Source organism: Rhincodon typus, chromosome 13, assembly GCF_021869965.1.
Source record: "Rhincodon typus isolate 14 chromosome 13, sRhiTyp1.1, whole genome shotgun sequence".
NCBI lineage: Eukaryota > Metazoa > Chordata > Chondrichthyes > Orectolobiformes > Rhincodontidae > Rhincodon > Rhincodon typus.
Window position 1 is genome coordinate 11,158,688 of NC_063344.1, and position 19,387 is coordinate 11,178,074.

Sequence of the window (19,387 nt, forward strand, 5' to 3'; positions counted from 1 at the left end):
TGATGCTGCTTGGCCTGCTGTGCTCATCCAGCTCTACACCTTGTTATCTCAGATTCTCCAGCATCTGCAGTTCCTACCATCTCTGCTTCCAACTGTCCCCTTTGCCCCCTGACCTCTGACATTCGAATTGAATGATGCCCACCTGTACCCCTTGGCAGAGGACTACCCCCTGCATACTTTCAGATGTGGCCATTTGGTTGAATAATGTGTTTATTGTGCTGGCAGCTGGCACATGCTGTAGATGTGAGATTGACGTCCAACTGTGCCCAACATCCTGGGCTGATTGCTACTGACAACCAGCCTGGCTCTGCATCTGCACCAAACAGCAAGTGAACACAATGGTACTGTGAATGTTTAGGCTCTGCCTGAACTGCCAATATGTTTAGAGACAAGTCATGGCAAGGCAAGGCAAAGAAAGGCAGTGAGCGTCCAGGTAGGTGTGAGCTGTGTCCATTTCTGGTCTACAACAACAACAACAAAAACAGAAGTTGCTGGAAAAGCTCAGCAGGTCTGACAGCACCTGTGAAGAGAAATCAGAGTTAATGTTTCGCATCCAGTGACCCTTCCATCCGCAGTGCTTTCGGGTTTTATTCCGGTCTCCCTGCTATGGGAAAGATGTTGTGAAACTTGAAAGAGTTCAGAAAATTGGAGAGCTCGAGCTAAAGGGAGAGGCTCAATAGGCTGGGGCTATTTTCCCTGGAGCGTTGGAGGCTGAGGGGTGACCTTTTAGAGGTTTATAAAATCATGAGGGGCATGGGATAGGGCAAATAGCGAAGGTCTTTTCCCCAGCGTAGGGGAGTTCAAAACTAGAGGTTTAAGATGAGAGGGGCAAGATATAAAAGGAACCTGAGGCGCAACTTTTTCTCACAGAGGTTGGTGTGTGTATGGAATGAGCTGCCAGAGGAAGTGGTAGAGGCTGGTACGATTATAACATTTAAAAGGCATCTGGATGGGTACATGAATAGGAAGGCTTTAGAGGGATATGTGCCAAATGGGATTAATTGAGGATATCAGATTGGCATGGACGAGTTGGACTGAAGGGTCTTATTCCATGCTGTACATCTCTATGCCTCTATGTGAATGAGCACTAGGAGAGCAAGCCCTGAGATGCAGCCTGGTCCAGCCCGTGTGCAAAGTGTCCTTGCTGCAGCTTTACAATGATAGTTGCCAGTGTTTCCCAATGTGCAGCTTTTAAAAAGCTGGATGTGGTGCAAGTGGATTGGAGAGATGCCATGGGGGTCCTGAGAGACTGGCAGTTTTCACATGCCAATGCCCACGGGTAGCAAGGTGGTGGGATGAATGCAGCAGGGACCCTGGAGACCGTCCTGAGACGTTTTCGTTTGGTATCCAAGTGGAAACCTGGACTCACCAGGTACCCACTCTGACCTCCAGGTCTGGATTTGTTGACATCTAGTTTCCTCACAGTGGGTGATGTGATAGGGAGTTGCATATGAATGAGGTGAGGTTTGTGCTTAATGAGGCTGCTAACAGGCAATAATCCCCATGGAAAAGGTATCTTACTGTTCCCCAGCAACAATCTTGTCTGGAAACCCAGGTTTCTTCTTGAAAATGCAACATGTTCTCCCGATGTTGGGAAAGGCTTCACCCAGATTTCTCGGCTTGAGGCCCACATCGCTCAGACGCCTAAAAGATTCCAGGCGAGGTCTCAGCTTTTTGTGTTGCACTCATCCAAAAGCAACCAGCGTTAGAAATGAAAAGAACAATTTATATAACATTGGAAGCGAGTGCTAATTGGTTGGACTACGCTTGGTACGCAGATATAGCCAGAACCATTAACTGTCTCGTTAAGTGACTAAGGTCAAACCACACAAACCAGGCATGTCAACTCTGATTGCTCAGGGCATTGCTATGGGGATGAAGCACGGATGTCTGTCTCCCTAGAGTTTCATATGTGAAAAGGTGCAATGTGTGGGCATATTCCTTTTGCCTACAAAGGACAGAGAACTGCATGTGAATAAATATAGCTTCAAGCCTGCGCAAGTTACACTGCGAGTCTGATTGCTAAGTCATATTCGTGCCACACAACTGTCAGGTGATGACCATCTCCAACAAGAGAGAATCTAAATATCATTCTTTGAGGTTCAAAGGCAAGATCATTGCTGAACCCCGACCCCCCACAAACCCCCCCCACCCACCCCCACTAGCGACATCCTGGAGGTTATCATTGACCAGAAACTGAATTGGACTAGCAAAATACATTTAGATTTAGATTTTATTGTCACGTCTTCTCAACTCAACGAGTACAGGAGTACAGTGAAAAGTGTACAAAGTCACTATTCTCTGGTGCCATCTTAGCGGACAAAAGACAGAATTAAAAACAGAAGCAGAAATAAAAAGAAACAGCCAAAAGAAAGGGAATTATCCAGATCCATCCCCAGCCTCAGCCATGAGTCCTCACCGCCAGAAAAACAAAGCCACAAAGTCCATCCCTCAGCCCCCTCTGAGTCTCCGCATGCGGCTGGAACGCCACCGTCTCCGCTATCGGGTACCCGGGCCCAGCCATGGCCTGGAGCCACACCACCACCACTGGGAATGTGTCGCCATCCTTTACTGCCATCTTGCCTCCACTGATGTCATTGCTGGCATGAGTCCCCTGCGGACCCTGAGCTGGGCTCAAACGTGATGCTGGGCCCATCGCACCGAAGCGAATGCTCCAGGAACAGCAGTGATATTTACCAGCGTTGGGTTATTAGTCAAAGGACCACTTGGTCATGTTCCACCTTCATTCTTCTGCTCTGTTCCCAGTAGCTGCCCTGGTACAGTTCCGCATCGTGCTACGGGCTTATTCAAGGGTTTAAACTTGTTGCTCGTGTACTCATTCTAGAATCTAATTTCTTTTTCTTCTGGGATACTAACCAGTGTCTGCATCTCCTTTCCAATTGTCTCTGTGATGTCAGCTTTGTTATGACGTTGTTCATGTCACCAGTTTTGCACGACTTTAATTCTGTTAGGTATACCTCCACTCTGCAATGCCTCACAAACATGCTCTGCTTCACCACCTTTCATGCGATTGGTTCTAGGTTCTCTTTTAGTCCATACCAGCTGACCAGCATATTCTGACCTTCTGTACCAGGATGTAATCCAGCTCACCGATGAGGCTTTCCTTTAGAGACTGTGAGTCTCCACCCTTCAGGAGCCCAAAGTTGTCCACAGGGCCAGGATATGTATTTTGGTCTCCCATTTGGTATTTGTCCCAGCTATCAAAACCAACCCATTTCTTCCACTGCTTAGTCCACTGACTATCCACCAGGTACCAGGTATTGCCCTTCCTCAACAGGGTCTTTGTCAATGGTACAGTGTCGGCACCCAGTGTCTCCAGCTCAGTGGCTCCGCCATGTTCGCCAGCAAGTGCGTGGAACATGCTGGGAACCCTCCTGTCCCTCCCCACCCCACAAACAAATACACTGACTGCAAGAGCTGGTCAGAGGTTAGGAATACTGCAATGAATCACTCACCTCCCGACTACCCAAAGCCTATCCACCATCTTCAAAGTATAAGTTTGGAGTGCTCCCCACTTGCCTGGATGGGTGCAACTCCAAAAACACACAAGAATCCATCCAGGACAAAGCAGCCCACTTGATTGGCACCATGTCCATAAACATCTACCCCCTCTGCCACCAACACTGAGTCACTGCGGTGTGTACCATCTACAAGATGTAATGCAGAAATTCACTAAAGATTCTTAGACAGCACCTTCCAAACCACATCCATTGCCATCTCAAAGGACAAGGGCAGCAAATACGTGTATACACCACCACCTGCGAACTCCCCTCTAAGGCATTCATCATCCTGACTTGGAAATATATCGCCGTTCCTTCACATTCATTGGGTCAAAATCCTGGAATTCCCTCCCTAACAGCATTGTGGATCTAACTACAGCACATAGACTGCCAGCAGTTTGAGAAGGCAGCTCATCACCACCTTTGCAAGGCCAGCTAGGGATGGGCAATAAATGATGGCCAGCCAATGATGCCCATGTCTCATAAGTGAATTTTAAAAAAAGATTGAATATCTCTACTCTGTAAAGAGCTAGCACAGACATGGTAGAGTGAATGGCCTCCTTCTGTACAGGATTTTTCTATGATTCTATGAAATGTGGGGCATCTGTTTCTTATGGAGGGAGGGTAACAAAGGTTTACTAGACTGGTTCCTGGTGTATGAAGCGAGACAGGATTGGTTGGGATTGTATTCGATGGAGTTTTGGAGAACATTGGGGCAACTCATAGAAATCTATAAAATCCTAACAGGACCAGACAAGGTAAACACAGGAAGGATGTTCCCAATGACCATGATGTCCAGAACCAGGGGTCACCCTTTAAGGATAGCGAGTAAGCCATTTAGAACTGAGATGAGAAGAAGTTTCTTCACCCAGAGATTGGTGAGCCTGTGGAATTCTCTGCCACAGGCAAATGTTGAGGCCAAAGTATTGAATGTTTTCAAGAAGGATTTAAATATAGTGCTTAGGGCTAAATGGATCAAATGGTGTGAGGAGAAAGTGGAGACAGGATACAGAGTGAATAATCAGCCACAATCATATTGAATGGGGCTCAAAGGGCCAAATGGCCTACTCCTGGTCCTGTTTTCAATGTTTACATTGCTGCTTGAGCTGACAACTGCTGCCCTACAATTTGATATCACACCACCAACCGGCATTTATTAACTGTGCAGGGTCTCACTGAATATCGAGAAGGCTGTGACCATATTAGCCATGCCAGTGTGTGTACTGGTATTGCCTGTTTTTTTTCTCATGCGGGTGCACGACATGTTACACTGGAATGAGGGGAGAGCGTCTTCATATCATATGTCCCCAATTTCCTCATCATGACCCGGAAAGATTTGCAGCTCCTGGCTTCTTGAACTCACTTCACAATACTCAAACGTACGAGCAAGTTTCAAAAATTCTTTCATGGGTCATGTCTAACTCAGCTTATATCTCCGAACAATTTGCAAAGTAGTCTGTTAACATTTTCATCCCAGAGTTATTTGAGATGATACACAGGTTTAAAACCCATACAAAGCATTCATTTGGTTGTCCTTGTCTGGCCTGAAGTGTGAGAGAGAATTATCTACAAACTGTAAAACAGTGTTAGATTCCCTCATGGGTGACCCACGAATGGCAGATCATGTTTTGTGCTTCTATTTCACCTCTTAACTTATTCCTATAACATTTGTGTTCAAATTATCAAACCTCAGATTACTTGAAATGACCAGCAGGTGGCATGCTTGGCCACAGAAGATCTATAATGAAGGAACTTCTGGATTATTCTGAAGTAGATGTCAATTGATCTGAAGTTGCTATCAAGTGACCTGAAAGACACTTGCTGTCTGGTGGTGGTGCGGTAACATTCATACCTCTGAGCCAAGTCCCACTTGCTCCAGAAGCATGCAGTAACATTTCTGAACAGGTCGAATAGAAAAATATTTCCCTGTGGTGCAGTGGTAGCATCTGTGTCTCTTCGCTCAAAGATGTAGGACCCAGTCCCCATGTGCCTAGAGATACATCTGAAAGTCTCTAAATGGGTTGCTTAAAAATCTATATCAATTGGCCTAATTTGAGGATTGTGTAATAAGGCTCTAATTCCAAAAGCAAAAGTGATGCAATGCTGACTCAAACTGAAAGTTCAAAACAAAAAAATCTTCATTGGATATAAGAAGAATATTATTAAGCAGGAGAGAGTTCAGAAGAGATTTACCAGGATGTTACTGGGAATGGAGGGCTTGAGTTATGAGGAGAAGCTAGATAGGCTGTTTCACTGGAGGAGAGGTGACCTTACAGAGGTTTATAAAATCATGAGGGGTTTAGATAAGGTGAATGGCAAGTGCCTTTTCCCTGGGGATGGGGAAATTTCAAGACTAGGGGGAATATTTTTAAGGTGAGAGGAGAAAGATTTCAAAAAGACGCGGGGCAATTTTTTTACGCACAGAGTGGTTCGTGTGTGGAATGAACATCCAAAGGAAGTGGTGGATGCGGGTACAGTTACAATGTTTAAAAGACATTTGGATTAGTACATGAATAAGAAAAATTTGGAGGGATATGGGCCAAATGCAGGCAGATGGGACGAGTTTAGTTTGGGATTATGGTTGGCATGGACTGGTTGGATTGAAGGGTCTATTTCCATGCAGTATGACTCTATGATTCTATAAATAGAAATTCCTTGATTAAGTTCCAAAGTTTATATCTATAACATTCTATGATGAAGTTGCACCATCCCAACTTCTACAACCCTCTCCAACCCTAGATCCCAGATTCTATTCTCCTCCCTTCTGCATCAAGCCAAATACCCCCAAACTGGGTTGACTTGTCCTGTTTTGAAACCGCCTCCTGAAACATGTCTCTCTTCAACTTTTGCATTTGGGCTCCTCCTTCTCCCAATTCCTACTAAGTGTATGAACTCCTCCCCATCTGCCACCTATCCTGCCCAGTTATGTTGTGCAATGCCTATGCTTGAGCTCTGGGGTTGTTAAATCTGTCCTCCTGCACAGCTTAATGATATGATCACTCATCTATAACAGCTACGCTTGATCAAAGACACTGTCACCTGCCACGCCCATCCAATATTTTTAAAGATAATAAATTCAAATGTTCAAAGAACATGAAAAACACACCATTTTACTCATGACCATTATGATTTTCTCCCTGGATTAGTGACAGCAGTGAATCATAGAATCCCTATGGTGTGGGAAGGGGCCATTCAGCCCATCAAGTCTACACTGACCTTCTGAAGAGCACAAACTCAGCCCCCTACCCTATCCCCATTACCTTGCATTTCCCATGGCTAATCCACCTAGCCTACACATTATTAGGCACTACATGGCAGTTCACTATGGCCAATCCACCCAACCTGCACATTCTGTGGACTGTGGGAGGAAACTAGAGAAAACCCACACAGACACAGGGAGAATGTGCAAACAGTCACCCAAGGCTGTGAGGCAGCAGTGCTATCCACTGTGCCACCCACCCATACTTTCCCACAGACGTTCACTGAGATTGTCTGTATTTGATCCAAGGCTGACACTATCTGCTGAAAATGTGGCTTTTACGTTCCAAAGCTTGACTGTCTGTGAGTCTCGTTTGTTAGCCATTCATCATACATCTGTCATTTCCACTTGCATTGCTAGCTTTGCTTTACTAACAAAATTACTAAAGCTCTAACCCCTAGCTAACAACCCATTCAACTCTTCCAGAGGACAGTGAGGAGCCAACCACTTAATTGAGATTTTCACGTAGGCCAAACCAGTTAAAGAAGTCAGATTTCCTTCCCTAAAAAGTATGAGTGAATCAGATGGGTTTTTACAACAAAAAAAATGCATTTCCATAGCCACTGTTACTGAGATCAAATTTTAACTGCAGATTTATCAATTGAATTGAAGCTTTGACAACCTTCATGGTAGGATGAGCCATGATTAGAAGTGTATGGTGAGCATTAGCCTCAGTCTCTAGATTACTAACCCAGTGAATATTAGCACTACACCACCCCCATTCTGGTATGTGATATTTTTCATTAATTCCTGGGTTGTGAGCATTGTCATCCACCCCAATTACTCTGGAAAAATGTGGTGTTTACTTGCCATCATTAACTGCTGCAATCCATGTGCAGCATTGTCGCTCAGTGGTTAGCACTGCTGCCTCACAGCACCAGGAACCTGGGTTCAATTTCACCCTTCGGTGACTGTCTGTGTGGAGTTTGCACATTCTCCCTGTGTCTGTGTGAGTTTCCTTTGGGTGCTCTGGCTTTTCTCCCACAGTCCAAAGATGTGCACGTTTGGTGGATTGGCCATGCTAAATTGTCTGTAGTGTCCAGGCATGTGCAGCCTGAGTAGGTCAACCGTGGTAAATGTGAGGTTATGGGGATAGACGGGAGGCAGGGTCAGAGTGGGATGCTGGTTCGAGGGTTGGTGTGGACTCAAGGAGCCAAATAGCCCCTTTCCACACTGTCGGGGTTCGATGATGTGCTTGTGTATCCAAAATACTATTAGGAAGGAAGTTCTAGGATTTTTGGCCCAGTGAAAGGAAGGTGATATAGCTGCAAGTCAGAATGGTGTTGGACTTAGAAGGGAAACTTCCCTGTGGGGGTGTTCGCTTGATTCTGCAGCCCTTGTCTGATTGGGTGATAGCGGGTTTGGAAGGTGTTATCGAAGGTGAGTTATCAAGTGAGGCTAAGTATTTGTATAAGGTCATGATCTCATATGGAGAGGGGAAGATCTGAGTGGGGGAATCACTCTGAGACCCCTGTCAGCTGCTTAGAAAGTTGGCAGCCCATTTTTATTATCAGCTGGAAATGGATTCTGAGAAATCCCTATCTTAGGAAAGAGTGCAGCATCTAGGCTATATTCTTAGGTAATGAGGTATATATCAGTGCAAAGCAAGGTTAAAAATACTGCACTTATTTGAAGGGGCACTGCAGTACTTTGTACACCCACCTGTTCTCAGTTTAGCACCTCGTCAAAAGGCATCTCTGACAGTGCAGCACACCTTCATACAGATTGCACACTGAAACCTTGCACCTTGTATCTCAGGTCTTGGGCCAGAACCTGAACCTTCTGACATTGGGTGGCATGGTGGTTCAGTGGTTCATGGAAGATAACATAAGCATTTCCACATTGGATAGAACACCCTGTTGGTGGGAAACTGACATCAAAGCGGAAAATAGATTTCCTTAAATTTGCTCTTAGGAAGTGAATGACCATTATTTATTGTCCATCCCTAATCATACTTGAGAAGGTGACAGCACTGTTGCCTCACTGTGCTGGGGACCTGGGTTCAATTCGACCCTTGGGTGACTGTCTGTGTGGAGTTTGCACATTCTCCCTGTGTCTGCGTGGGTTTCCTCCGGATGCTCCAGTTTCCTCCCACAATCCAAAGACGTGCAGGGTAGGTGAATTGGCCATGCTAAATTGTCCATGGTGTTCAGGGATGTGTAGATTAGCGGGATGGGTCTGGGTGGGATGTTCTGAGGGTTGGTGTGGGCTTGTTGGGCCGAAGGGCCTGTTTCCACACCGTAGGGATTCTATGATATCAGACACCAGAGTGCTGCCTCCACTAGTGGTTATGGTCATTTATTTGGTCCTTGTGTTTAATTGTTCTTGAAATGCATCATTTGCTGAAACTCCGTGTTTCAGAAGCAAACCTCAGTAAATGGCATGAGCATCCGGCCTTGTACTCCAGTGCAACACTGAAAGTGGGAGAGTGGATGGGAATTGCTTTGGTGGTCACATTGCTCTACAGAAGAAGATGTTTGCGCAATTTGTAAACGTTTTTCTGCTGTCACTTGCTGAGGAGTTGATACCATGTTGTCCATAACCCAGTGCAGGTCTGAGGGAGTACTGCGCTGTCAGAGACGCTGATGAGACATTGAAGTGAGGCTCTGCCTGCTTATGAAGGAGCATGTGGGAGATCCTACAAATGCTGTGGACAGAAAATTCCAGTCAGTGCACCTGTGAGGATGATGACAAGGGATAGTAGGAACTGCAGATGCTGGAGAATCTGAGATAACAAGGTGTAGAGCTGGATGAACACAGCAGGCCAAGCAGCATCAGAGGAGCAGGAAAGCTGACGTTTCTGGTGGGGACCCTTCGTCATAAATGGCTGAATAAGGGTCTAGGCCTGAAACGTCAGCCTTCCTGCTCCTCTGATGCTACTTGGCCTGCTGCGTTCATCCAGCTCCACACCTTGTTATCTAGGATGATGACAAGTATCCTCACTTACTACTGACTCACTGTCAAATCAAGGTCCCACGATCTGCTTGTCCCTTTGAAATTCCAGAACAGGGAAAACTCTTCCAGCTTATTTAATCTACACTGGGTTTTTGCTCAACATAATCTCCTCTAACTTTACTTCTCCTCATCCTTTCACCATTGCCTTCAAAGCTTCTCTCCCTCCTTGCTCCGTGTGTATACCTGCACCTTCATAGACTCCAGTAGTTCAAGATGGCAGATTGCTGTCACCTTCTCAAGTATAATTAGGGATGGACAATAAATAATGGTCATTCACTTCCTAAGAACAAATTTAAGGAAATCTATTTTCCGCTTTGGTGTCAGTTTCCCACCAACAGGGTGTTCTATCCAATGTGGAAAAGCTCATGTTATCTTCCATGATGTGGATATTGTGGTATTGAAGAATTCAACAGGCACTAATTACAACTAACTATTATGTAGAAACATTGCACCCCTTCAGGCATGTAAGTGCCTGGGCTAACATTAAGCTATTGAATTGCAACAGAGAATTTTTTTTTATTCATTTGTGAGATGTGGGTGTCACTGGCTGGTCAGCATTTATTGCCCATCCCTAGTTGGCCTTGAGAAGGTGGTGGTGAGCTGCCTTCTTGAACTGCTGAAGCCCACCTGCATGCTTCATGTTTCAAGTGATCTGAGGTAAGATGGAATATGAGACCTTTATACTCTCAAGCTGCATGTTGTAATACGTGATAATATCATGAGCACATCACTTAAAGAAATGTGGGAACACCACCACCTACAAGTTCCCCTCGAAGCCACTCACCATCCTGATATGGAAATATATCGCCATTCCTTCACTGTCGCTGGGTCAAAATTCTGGAATTCCCTCCCTAATGGCATTGTGGGCTTTCCTACAGCCCATGGACTGCACCAGTTCAAGAGGGCAGCTCACCAGCTCAAAGACATAAGAACATAAGAGCTAGGAGCAGGAGTAGGCCGTCTGGCCCTTCGAGCCTGCTCCGCCATTCAATAAGATCATGGCTGATCCTTTCATGGACTCAGATCCACTTACCCGCGTTCTCACCGTATCCCTTAATTCCTTTATTGTTCAAAAAAAAATCTACCTTTTTTTAAAAAACATTTACTGAAGTAGCGTCAACTACTTCACTGGGCAAGGAATTCCATAGATTAACAACCCTCTGGGTGAAGAAATTCCTTCTCAGTTCAGTCCTAAATCTGCTCCCTCTAATCTTGAGGCTATGCCCTCTTGTCCTAGCTTCACCTGCCAGTGGAAACATCCTCTCTACTTCTATCTTATCTATTCCCTTCATAATTTTATATGTTTCTATAAGATCCCCCCTCAATCTTCTGAATTCCAATGAATATAATCCCAATCTACTCAGTCTCTCCTCATAAGCCAACCCCCTCAACTCTGGAATCAACCTAGTGAACATCCTTTGCACCCCCTCCAGTGCCAATACATCCTTTCTCAAGTAAGGAGACCAAAACTGCACACAGTACTCCAGGTGTGGCCTCACCAGCACCTTGTACAGCTGCAACATAACCTCTCTGCTTTTAATCTCAATCCCTTTAGCAATAAAGGACAAAATTCCATTTGCCTTCCTAATTACTTGTTGTACCTGCAGACCTACCTTCTGTGATTCATGCACAAGGACACCCAGGTCCCTCTGCATAGCAGCATGCTGCAACTTCTTACCATTCAAGTAATAATCCTTTTTACTATTACTCCTACCAAAATGTATGACTTCACATTTATTTACATTGTATTCCATCTGCCAGACCTTTGCCCACTCACTCAATGTATCTATGTTCCTCTGCAAAGTTTCACAGTCCTCTGCACACTTTGCTCTGCCACTCATCTTAGTGTCATCTGCAAACTTTGACACCCTACACGTGGTCCCCAACTCCAAATCATCTATATAAATTGTAAATAATTGCGGTCCCAACACCGATCCCTGAGGCACACCACTAGTCACTGACTGCCAGCTAGAATAGCACTCATTTATCCCCACTCTTTGCTTCCTGTTAGTCAACCAATCCTCTATCCATGCTAATACTTTACCCTTAACGCCATGCATCCTTATCTTATGCAGTAGCCTCTTGTATGGCACCTTGTCAAAGGCCTTTTGGAAATCTAGGTACACCACATCCACTGGGTCCCCATTGTCCATCTTGCTCGTAATGTCTTCATAGAATTCCAAAAGATTTGTCAAGCATGACCTGCCCTTCATGAACCCATGCTGCGTCTGCCCAATGGGACAATTTCTATCAAGATGCCTTGCTATTTCTTCCTTGATAATAGACTCAAGCATCTTCCCCACTACAGAGGTTAAGCTAACCGGTCTATAATTCCCCATCTTTTGTCTACTTCCCTTTTTAAACAGTGGCGTCACATTTGCTGTTTTCCAATCTGCTGGGACTGCCCCCGAGTCCAGCGAATTTTGGAAAATTACCGCCAGTGCACCTGCTATTTCTCCCATCTCTTTTAGTACCCTGGGATGCATTCCATCAGGGCCAGGAGACTTATCAATCCTTAGCTCCATTAGCTTGCCCAACACTACCTCTTCCGTAATAATGATTGTTTCCAGGTCCTCACCTACCTTCGTCTCTTTGTCAATTACTGGCATGTCATTAGTGTCCTCCACTGTGAAGACCGATACAAAATACCTGTTCAATGCCTCGGCCATTTCATCATATCCCATAACTAAATTCCCCTTCTCATGCTCTAAAGGGCCAACGTTTACTTTAGCCACTCTTTTTCGTTTTATATATTTGTAAAAACTTTTCCTATCTGTCTTTATATTCTGTGCTAGTTTTTTCTCATGTTCTATCTTACTTTTCCTTATAGCTCTTTTTGTGGCTTTCTGTTGACCTTTAAAGTTTTCCCAATCTTCTAGCTTCATGCTGTTTTTGGCCACTTTGTATGCCTTCTCTTTCAATTTGATAGCCTCCCTTATTTCTTTAGACACCCACAGCAGATTACCCCTTTTCTTACAGTCCTTCCTTTTCACTGGAATATACTTTTGCTGAGCACTAGGGAGGGACAACTAGGGAGGGGCAATAAATGCTGGCCCAGTCAGCAATGCTCATTTCCCATGAATCAATTAAAGAAAGGTATCATGAGAAATAACACCACATCCTTAAATGCATCTATGTTATTTCTCTCAACACCAGCAACTTGCATAGCATCTTTAACACGGTATCACATTTCAAGGGGCTTAATAGGAGTATTATCAAACCAAACATGACACTCAGTCACATAAAAGGAGATATTAAAACTGATGAGCAAAAACTTGGGCTGGGAAGTAGGTTTTAAGGAGCATCAGCCACTCCTCATGGTAGTAGGTTCCATGTCCAACCAGACTATGTGTAAAGACATTACTGTTAAATTTCTCATTGAATTTCTTGTTAGTGTACCCGATACGTATGACCTTAGTTTTATATTTCCCCAGAATCAGAAATAATTTCACAAGTCTAATCCTAGTAAACCCCCTCATTATTTTAATGTTGGAGCTTAAACGAGTATGAGGCACCTTGACTGAAGGATATAAGATCCTGAAGGGACTTGGCAGGAGAGATGTGGAGAGGATGTGTCACCTTTCTACATGAATCGGAACAAGGGGTCAATGTTTAATGATAAAGGGTCACCCATATAAGATCGAGATGAAGCAGAGCTTTTCTTTCAGAAGGTGATGAGTCTTTAGACCTATTTCTGAAAAGGTGGTGGAAGCAATGACTTTGAATATATTTAAGGCAGATGTTAATAGATTCTTGGTAGCCAAGGGGGTGCTAAGTTACCACTAAGGATTTGAAGTTATACCAGATCAGTCATGATCTTGAAAGGCTTACTCCTGTTCCTTGTTATATAGTTCTGTCTTGAAGAGATGTGGGCTTGGGTATCATACAGCCTCTGATATTAGTCAATTTGTCCTGGATCAACAGATAACAAAGTAGATTTCCTGGTCATTCCTATTTCTTAGAGATTGATAGAGGCAGAGGCAGGTACAATCAAGGCATTTAAGGAAGCACTGTTCAAGTGTTTGGATAGAAATAGTGTGCAGAGATATTGGGAAAAGGTGGGAGATTGGCACTAGGCGATAGAACAGTGCAGGCATGATGGGACAAATAGCCTCATTCTGCGCCATAACAATTCTGTAATTCTCTGATCCTCTGGAGAATGAACTGCTGTGCTAACCTGCATCACAATAATGATTTGAAATGTTCTGATGTGACAAGACACTATGCACATTACTTATCGTAAGTCTACACGATAGATTGGGAAAATGATTATTCCAGCACAGGTAATACTTTCAATTACTGTACCTTAACAATTCTCAGTACATCAAGTCATAATTAAGCTACCCAACATCTGGACTATGCTTGAAGTTTTAAACAAATAAAATCTTCCATAAAGGAAAGGTCTGGGATTAATTTAGTGACGGGCTACTATTGACTTGTCGACTTGTGTAAACACAAGCTGTCTTTCTTATCTGCAAAACCCTGACACCTAGTTTTTGAAATCTGTCATTAAAGTACTGCACCATCTCGAGGAAGCTGTGACTAAATCATTCTCGCCCTCTGCAGTGCATAATTCAAATAGTTGGGGTGAGGAAGGCAACATTTGGCTGTATAACAACTTTCAAGAGCCAGAATTTAAAAATAACATGGTGACATTTTGTTCCATTCTCTCCCTCCAGCTCCTGAAGGGGCTGACTCATGCTGGGGGTATGGGTCTACGTAGGTGCTGGAGCAGGTGGTTATGTCATGCAAGCGACTTTCCCCGTGATAATTACAAATTTAGAAGTCCTTTCATCCATCTCGTTCATTTATGTACTGGAGAAAGTTCGGAAATGATTTTTACCAGACCTCCACGAGAACTGAGAAGTCATACTTATCTGAAAAGGTTGAACAACTTGGATTTCTCCTCTCTCTCAGCAAAAAGAGAAGATTGAGAGATGACCACTAAAGCTCTTTAAGATTATGGAAGTGTTTGTTAGGGTAGACTCAGAGAAAATGTTTATCTGTGCGGGACACCCGGACTAGGGGCCCATAATTGTATCACATGGTTAAAGCACACAGGCGATTCAAAGATCAAGAGGCAGAGATTCTTTATTTCATTGGAATTGGGTCTTTATAATCATGAAGGGAGATTAAGATTAAATGAGGAATACAGAGTATTTAGATGGAGTTTATATCTGTCTGTATTTCTTTTGGTCCATGAAGCCACTTTCCAAAACTTAGCCTTTCCACCACAGAGCATCCGCTTGACTGTTTGAACACCCTTGCTCAGTGCCCTCCCTCAACATCACCACCTGTGGTTGGAGTCCCTGTTATAGTAAAATTGTGACTAATACATTCCTTAATATAGAGAAAGCAATTTGGTACCACATGAAATAGTTGAGGTGAGGGATAGAAACTAACCTTTAGTGGGGAACGAGAGAAACAGATTAGACAGAAAGGAAAAGAAAAGAAAAGAGAGGGATTAGATGAATAAAATGGGAGGATGCTCCTGTGGAATATAAATAACTGCATGAACTTGTTGGGCAGCATGGCCTGTTTCTGTATGGTAAATATGATTTTCTAGTCCTAGAGGTTGTAAAATTAATAGCGAGCAGGTAGACTTAATTGGGTTAGAGACAAAAATCAGATTCTCACTGTCAAGATAAACCTTTTAACTTCTCTCCCCACACCAGGGAAAAGGACAACCTTCTCTTCAGCAGGTATTGAGAAGCTTATCTGCAATGATTAAAATCTCATGAAAACCACAATTCATTGTAATTAACTTTGTCTTTTCAATTGAGTTACGTAGAAACATAGAAAATAGGAGCAGGAGTAGGCCCTTCGCGGCTGCCCTGCCATTCAATATGATCAATTAATCCCTACAGTGTGGAAACAGGCCATTTGGCCCAACAAGTCCACACTGACTCTCCGAAGAGCATCGTACCCAGATGTACACCTCTCCCACCCTATCCCTACAACCCTGCACCTCTCATGGCTAATCCACCCACCTACATATCACTGGACACTATGGGCAATTTACCATGCCAATCCACCTAACCTGCACATTTTTGGACTGTGGGAGGAAACCGGAGCACCTGGAGGAAACCCGCGCAGACATGGGGCAAATGGGCAAACTCTACTCAGACAATCACCCAAGAATGGGATAACAAGGTGTGGAGCTGGATGAACACAGCAGGCCAGGCAGCATCAGAGGAGCAGGAAAGCTGACGTTTCGGGTATGGACCCTTACACCCAAGAATGGTCCCTGGTGCTGTGAGGCAGCAGTGCTAACCACTGAGCCACCATGCTGCCCCGATCATGGCTGATCATCCAGTTCAGTGTGGAAGTCACTTCTGATGAGAAAGCTGAAGGTGAGATGACCCAGGAGGACCCTCACAGACGCCAAGCTGAAAGAGCAATGGCTCAATCAAACAGAACATGTGTTAATCTCAGAGCCACTTGTTTCCACGGAGACTGGGCTACTGGACATGTTCCTTTTCACTGTTCTGTTTGTTATGGACTGGGAGGCCACCACATACTTAATTCCACATACCTCATTGACTGAGAGTTGTTTCATTTTGCATTATTGATTGCAACAAAGGCTATGTTTTTGTAATGTGATAAGTTCCTGAAACAGGAAATTCAGGTGACAAAGCGGTAATTGCACCTACCTGTAGCTGTGAACAGGAAGCATGATTCTTATCCTTGCTGTAGCAAAGAGAAAGTAGAATAGGGAATACTCACGCTACCACCTATCCGATATCAGTGGGCACATCATTCCCTCAATATTCCCATAATACCTGCAGAATGTTACGATTCATCAGTGGCCCAATGCAATGGCTGAGCATGCTCAATCACTATGCCTCCACTGCTATGGGATGCACAACTGTAAACACCTCCCTACTATCCAACTCTTCGTAAAGAATCAAGAAAGTCACGTCTCAGCTGGGCAAATACTGAGAATGTTTGAAACAAAAACAGGAATTGCTAGAGATCCTCAGCTAGTCTGGTAGCATCTGTGGAGAGAGAAACGGAATCAATGTTTCAAGTCTCCCTCACCTTCGGCCATTTCATTGATAAGGATGGTGAACAGCAACCATGGTTCCCCATGGGATTCCACTGGTGCACACATAGACAAAACAACAGGCATTAGCTAGGATATTGTGATAGGAATAACACTGAGGATGTCAGTGCTCACTATTGCTGAAGTAAATCAGACAGCATGAACACATGTACAGTTAAAAGTGGAAATCAGAGAGCCACTTTCCAAGTTGCCCTGCTCCTCTGGAAGATTCAGTCTAAAGCTCAGCATTGAAACATGCATAAAATACATGTATTAAAGCAGAAAGTGCTGGAGAAACCCAGCAGGCCTGGTGGCATCTGTGGAGAGAGAAGACAGCCATTCAACATTGTACACTTCCAGTGCAGTATGACCCTTCTTGGTAACTGTTCAAATTTCCACCATTTGTAACAGTTTGCTTTAAGTGAGTGAAGTTGTTGTGCGTGCCGAGCTCATAGCCCCTAAACATGGCAGAGAAACCTCGTTCTGTATAAATATCGCAAGCAGGTTCTGGGAGACTTCAATACGTGAGGAGTGCTAGTGCAAACTTAAACAAATTGTAACTACTTAAAAGTAAAAATGAAGTCCTGATTAGGTGTTTTCCAGAACTTTGTGGGAAGCTGGGGAAGAGATTGCTGGGCCCCTAGCAGAAACATTTGTATCATTGATAGCCACAGCTGAGGTGCCAGGAGACTGGAAGTTGGCTAATGTGGTGCCATTATTTAAAAAAGGCTGTAAGGAAAAGCCAGGAACTAAAGACTGATGAGCCTGATATCAGTGGTGGGTAAGCTGTTAGAGGGGATTCTCAGGGATGGGATTTACATGCATTTGGAAAGTCAAGGACTAATTAAGGATAGCCAACATGGTTTTGTGTGTGGAAAATCGTGTCTCACAAATTTGTTTAAGTTTCTTTTTGAAGAGGTGACAAAGAAGTCTGATGAATGCAGAGCAGTAGATGTTGTTATGTGGACTTCAGCAAAGCATTTGACAAGGTTCTGTATGGTAGACCGGTTAGTAAATTAGTTCACATGGGATCCAGGATACAAAATTGGCTTGAAGGTAGGAGACAGAGTGTGGTGGTGGAGGATTGCTTTTTGGACCGGAGGCCTGTGACCAGCAGTATGGGGCAATGATCAGTGCTGGGTCCACTGCTTTTCAGCATTTATATAAATTATTTGGATGTGAATATAGGAGGTATGGTTAGTATGTTTGCAGATGACACCAAAATAAGTGGCGTACTGGACAGTGAAAAACATTATCTCATAGTGCAATGGGATCTTGATCAGATGGGCCAATGGGCTAATAAGTGGCAGATAGATTTTAATTTAGATAAATGTGAGGTGTTGTATGTTGATAAGGCAAACCAGGGCAGGACTTATACAATTAATGTAAAGCCCTAGGGAGTATTGCCAAGCAAAGAGACCTAGGGGTACAGGTGCATATTTCCTTGAAAGTGGAGTTGCAGGTAGGCAGGGTGTGAAGAAGGCATTTGACATGCTTGCCTTCATTGGTCATAACATTGAGTATACGAGTTGGGACATTATGTTGAGGCTCTACAGGACTTTGGTGAGGCCACTTTTGGGATACTGCGCACAATTCTAGTCGCCCTTTAATAGGAAGAATGGTGTTAAACTTGAGAAGCTGCAGAAAAGGAAGCTGCTGGGTCTTGAGAGTTTGAGTTATAGGTAGAGGGTGAATAATTTGGGGCCTTTTCCCCTGGAGAGTCAGAGGCTGAGGGGTGACTTTATAGAGGTTTATAACATCATGAAGGGCATGGATAGGGTGAAGAGCCAAGGCTTTTTACCTAGGGCAGGGGAGGCTAAAACAAGAGGGCATAGGTTTAAGGTGAGAGGGAAAAGATTTAAAAGGGACTTGGGGGTCAACATTTTCATGCAAAACGGGCTGCCAGAGGAAGTCATGGAGGCTGATACAATTACAACATTTAAAAGGCATCTGGATGGGTGTATGAGTAGGAAGGGTTTAGAGGGATATGGGCCAAATGCTGGAAAATGGGACTAGGTCAGATTGGGATGTCTGGTTGGCACAGACGAGTTGGTCCTAAGGGTCTGTTTCTGTGTTGTATGACTCTATGATTATAAGTCATTATAATTCCACTAGACAGAGATGACAGGAGGCAGCTTCACCTAAAGGTCACCACAGTTCAGGCAAGAGAAGCAGGGACCTTTCTGATAAACTCAGCCAGTGCTGGAATTAAATCTGCACTGTTAGCATCACTCCACATTACAAACCAGCTGTCCAGTCACCTCGGGTAATGCCTACTCACACTACAGATAGAGACACGCTTGAGCTAGATCTCACTGGAAGTGAGTTTCTCAATTCCCAGTTCCACATGACCTGATATCACCTGATAACACTGGTAATGAAATCTAGCTATTAGCATACAGCTATTAATCTTATAGATGATAAATTTCGGTGCATTTGAATGTAATTGAATTTTTAATGCTCTTACTAAGTCTTAGTTACTTCTCACGGAGTCACTGGAGGAAATCAGTGAATGTTTTTTGTCATGGCATAAAAGACATCCTCAACAAAATGCAAAAAGATGGACTGCACTACATTCAGTAAAATAAATGAAACACAGTAGAGATG

At 44.0% G+C, this 19,387-nt stretch overlaps 1 protein-coding gene and 1 pseudogene across 2 annotated transcripts in view; both read right to left on the reverse strand.

Moving 5' to 3' along the window:
- The window catches only part of mindy4b (MINDY family member 4B), a 97,398-nt gene that overhangs the window by 68,262 nt on the left and 9,749 nt on the right, over positions 1-19,387 (reverse strand). The window lies entirely within an intron of this gene.
- LOC109923469 lies at positions 3,024-3,382 on the reverse strand (annotated as a pseudogene).